Raw genomic sequence first — 5,000 nt, 5'->3', positions numbered from 1 at the left:
CATTGGACAAGATATTAATGGTTGTTTGTTGAATCAGATGTTTTTATTCCTTTATTCAAGAGGACTGGGTATAAGTCCTTACTAATCTGGTATGGTCAAAGGTCGGGTACGAATTTATAAGGGATAATCTATTTCAAAGGATTTGGGTCTCGAAAAGGGTAGGAAATCAATTGAAGCATTAGTGGTCGGGGTTTATCAATAGGGTAGAGGATTTTAGTCAAGGACACATAATTTTCATTGAATTTTAATATTATATACAGAAGGATAAGCACTTGGGCACACTTAAGGATGGTCATCTTATGAGACAAGAGGCCGCATTCTAAGATGTTAATCTCCTTTAGGATTTCAAGATTTGTGGGTCTTTCAAGGAAGGAGTTTCATATGACCATCAGGATTTGGTTAATCTAGCAGTTAGCAATACGAATATTGATCTCAAAGTGCAACATGCATAACCAGAAAGGGGTTAAAAAGTTATTCATTTTGATACCAAACGCAGATATAAAGGGCTAAATATCATAAAAATGCATTTGGTTTAAACCGAATAATATAATACAGGTAATAGTTATAATGATTAAGAATATAATTTTGTTAGTACCTCATTTACCCTAAGGTTAATTAATTCAATACTATTCATGTGAGAGTTACAATTTCTGAATATTATTTTGAATTTCTGCTGGACTTTTGACATCTGGCCATCAGGAAGAGGCGACTAAAGGCAAAGGTAGGGGAAGGTTTAGCTGATTTTAAACCTCTTACGCGGAGGAGTCTACCTTTTGCCACAAGATCTGAGCTCACAAAGCTGCGCAGTGGTTAGTTTCAACAGAAGATTGGCTGACCTCGGCCAGCGCAGCAAAGAATTTGGTTGAGGTGTTGGGGCTAGGTGGTAGCTCAGGCATCTTGGCCATCAGGTAGTCAACGTAGTGAGGCAGCTGGTCGGAGAGTAGTTCATTCATCGGCTGCTAAGGTGTGCCAGCATGACTGATGAAATGCCAGTCAACGCGGCGTGACTGCTGATTAGAGTAGAGAACTAGTCGGCAACTGAGGGAGCATGACTGTTGGCGGGTCACCGCTCTGATCTGACTTCAGAGGGTTAAGGAACTCTTGGTATGGGCATTAGGTGATCAAAGCAGTGTGGCAGCTAGTTAGAGATTAGAGAGATAGTTGGCGGCTGTATTGAATGACTGTTGGCTACTCAGCACTGTTGAGCTTATTGAGAATTGGGTAGCCGCTAAGGCGGGCGGCGTGGCAGTCCAGTGATCAATGTGGCTTTCGGATAGCTAAATAATAGAGAGCAAGTCAGCGGCCATGGCGGCATGACTGTTGACGCATTAGCACTGTGAGCTGACTTAGGATTGGGTGGCTGCTCAGGCGGAGTGGTCGTCGGGGTGTCAACGCAGTCTGGTGGCTGGTTAGAGGGAAGAAAGCTAGTCAGCATCCATGGCAGTACAACTTTTGGCGGGTCAGCGCTGTGAACTGACTAAGCTGACTTCACTGGATTTGGTGACCGTTTGGTCACACGGCTTGGTGGCTAGTTAGAGGGTAGAGAGCTAGTTGGTGGCTATGGCAGCAAGGCTGTTGGCAAGTCAGAGAATTGAACTGACTGAACAGAGTCCAGAAGGATTAGGTAGCCGCTCAGGGGGCGAGGCTGTTGGGCAGTCAACGCGTCATGGTGGCTAGTTAGAGGGTACAGAGATATTCAGTGGGCGTGGGGGCACAATTGTTATCTGGTCAATGCTTTCAGCTGACTGAGGGCTGGGTAGCAGCTCATGCGGCATGGCCATTGGTCAGTTAACATGGTGTGGCGGTTGATTCGAGAGTGGAAGGCTAGTCGGCAGCCGAGGCAACACAACTGTTGATGGATCATCATTGTGAGCTGACTGGGGACTAGGCTGCCACTCAGGCTGCGTTACCATCGGGCAGTCAATGCGGCATGGCAGTTTGTTAGAGAGTGGAGAGCTAATCCTTTTCTGAGGTGGCATGAATGTTGGAAGATCAGAGAGGCAAGGCGGTTGGTTGGTGTGCTTAGAATTTGGCACAAAGCCACGAGATAGCTCAGTCTCGGTTTTATTAAAATGAGGCACGTAAGGCACGTGGAAAACTGGTTCCCTTACTAGCCAAATGGGTGTTCAATTGCTACATCGGACAACATTAAATATTAAGGTTTGTTCATAGTTCTTCGAGGGTAGGGCATCAATTTGACAAATGTCAAGTATCTTGTACAAGGCTTTGGATGAAATTCATTCAATGATGACCTCTCAGAGGATGTACAAGGTATACTTACGGCCTGTGAGGATGCAATACTACTCCGCCAACTTCAGCCAATGCGTTTAAAATTCCTGCAGCTTACAATGCTCATTTCTGTGGTATGGGATCTGGTTGATAAATCATATCAACAGGCTCCTAATACACTGGGAATCGTCGTACTCCTACGACAGGATCGTCACGCACCACTGATACTGAGTGGAGGTGTAGAGGAAGTTTTGTATGAGAGACTTTGCCAAACCTCGACAGGATTTCTGCAGGGCAGCGAATTTTTAGGTTTCATCGTACTCCTTGTCGTGCACAGGGACCTTAAACGAGGAACACCAGAAGGGTCGGTATTCAATCCTACCATCGAACACGGGGCGATCAGTATCGGGCAGTGACCCTATGATGACAATGTTGGATGGAGTTGGTAAAGTTGGTGAATGTGTATTGCCTTGGCGCAAAACAAGACAGGTGAGTCGTATTAACAATCCTGGACAGACACGGATAGTTTTGTTATGTTTTCCTGCTGAGGGGTCCAGACAAGCAATGTTGTGTCGTCCCAAAGGGCATCAAGGTACCAATTGAGTTTTTCGGTTCTCTCTACATTGAGGATGAGGTCTGGTAAGCAGCTCAACATCAATGTCTTTAAGTAGTCATTGGATCTCCCAAATCCAGGTTTGTACAGATATAGATATGAGTTTTAGCTGTGAATCACGGAATACCTGAATAGGGGCTGTGAGATTCACGAATGTCATGTATTTAGGTTGAGGTTTTAAGGTTTGACCAGTTATTTACTGAATGCGCAGTTGGAGGCAGCATGAATCATGTTTGTGATTAGGTTTAGGATTTGTATTAGGTTGATATCACATGCAATGCAATTAGGAGTTGCGAAAATCACAAATGTTATAGTACTGAGGTTGAGGTTTTAAGGGCTGAGCAGCAAATAACAGAATATGCAATTGAAGGCTACATGAATAACATGTGTGACTAGTTTAGAGTTTGAGTTGGCTTAGAGCTGCAAATCACAGAACATGTGTTTGAAGGCTCCATGAATCACAAATGGGATGGTACTTTGGTTGAGATTTTATTGGTTGAGCAGCAGATCACTGAACAAGTGATTGAAAGCTGCATGATCGTTTTAGCTTTGGATTAGGATAGAGCACTCTCGTTTTATAGCAAGACAGGCTTAGGTTAAGGGTACTCTTGATCCGAAAGGAGAACGTTTATATCAAGAGAAGGTCCCAAAATTGAGCAAATGACTCAAAGGTAAGTAGGTTTTCGTTTGCAATGAGAAAGGCGCCTGTGAAAATACAATTCAATTATCATATTTCTTTCCAGGTGGGTTAACTACGTTATAAACTATATCATACGCACTTGTATGCAAGGAATAAATTTTTTATCACCCTCTCTGTAAATCATACAAACAAGATTCACCATAAATAAATTATTAATATTATAGAGCCGTAGAGTAGAGTAGAGCAGAGATTCAGAGGTTAGTGGTATTTCCTATTCTTGTACTTAATGATTTTTATAACACAGAGGTGGGAGGTAACAAGATTAATTATATATATATATAATATATATATATATATATATATATATATATATATATATATATATATATATATATATATGTGTGTGTGTATATACATATACATATATATATATATATATATATATATATATATATATATATATATATATAAATATATATATATATGTATATATATATATATATATATATATATATATATATATATATAAATATATATATATATGTATATATATATATATATATATATATATATATATATATATATATATATATATATATATATATATATATATATATATAAAGTATAGGAGAATAAGACAAATGGTTTGATTTATTTATTGATAATATCTGGTAATTATCTCTCATTAATCTCCTATGGAGTAATAATTATTATGAACTTTGCTTGTTTCGTTAGATTGCATTTGGAATTGGGTTGGGGTTGAGAGTGAAGGCTTGTAGGTTGTACTCTGACCACAGTTAAAGTCTACCACCAGCACTCTTAGGATACTTGGAGCCACCAGTCACGAACTTGTGGCCATCAATAAGAAACTTCTCGGGAGAAAGAGAGCTTCTCCTTCCAGAAAGCAAACTGTTCTCTTGGTAGGCGTAGGTAAGGTCCATCTTTAGGTAGGAAGAAGACGAACATCTTTATAGGCGGTGTCTTCTGTCTCTGTTTCAACAGGATGAGGTTGCGAGGTCCACCCATAAACGTGTCTATTGGCTATAGCAAATAAAATTGCATCCTGTCTGGATTGAGTAAACAAAATTAGGTAGAAATGCCAAGAAGGGAGTGCTCTAATATTCAGCTTCGGGAAGAGAGATGAAGTGTAAGGAAATGCAGGTGTTGAGGGCTGAGCTAGATTGCACCCGCCTAACTACAAAGGAGGCGCGTTAATCTCCGTTGGCGTTTCAAGGGTCGAGACTTTTGAGCAATAGGCATCAACGTCTTAGCATATGACGCAAGAGCGATCTAGCGGGAATTCTGTAGGAGTTCCACACCTGGGTTAGGTAGAAAAATTTAAGGGGGGGGGGGGACAAACAGGAATTAAACTTAAGTAACAAAGAGGGTCCACGCTAATCTGATAATTTACAATAGAGACGTGGAAATGAGATTTTGAGCTTGACAGGGGACAAATGATTAATAGCTGTTATTGAATAAAAATTTTTCATTCCTTTACCCAGGAGGACTGGATTTGCC

Source organism: Palaemon carinicauda, chromosome 1 (assembly GCF_036898095.1).
Source record: "Palaemon carinicauda isolate YSFRI2023 chromosome 1, ASM3689809v2, whole genome shotgun sequence".
NCBI classification, from domain to species: Eukaryota; Metazoa; Arthropoda; class Malacostraca; order Decapoda; family Palaemonidae; genus Palaemon; species Palaemon carinicauda.
Note: the sequence above shows the minus strand (reverse complement) of the source record.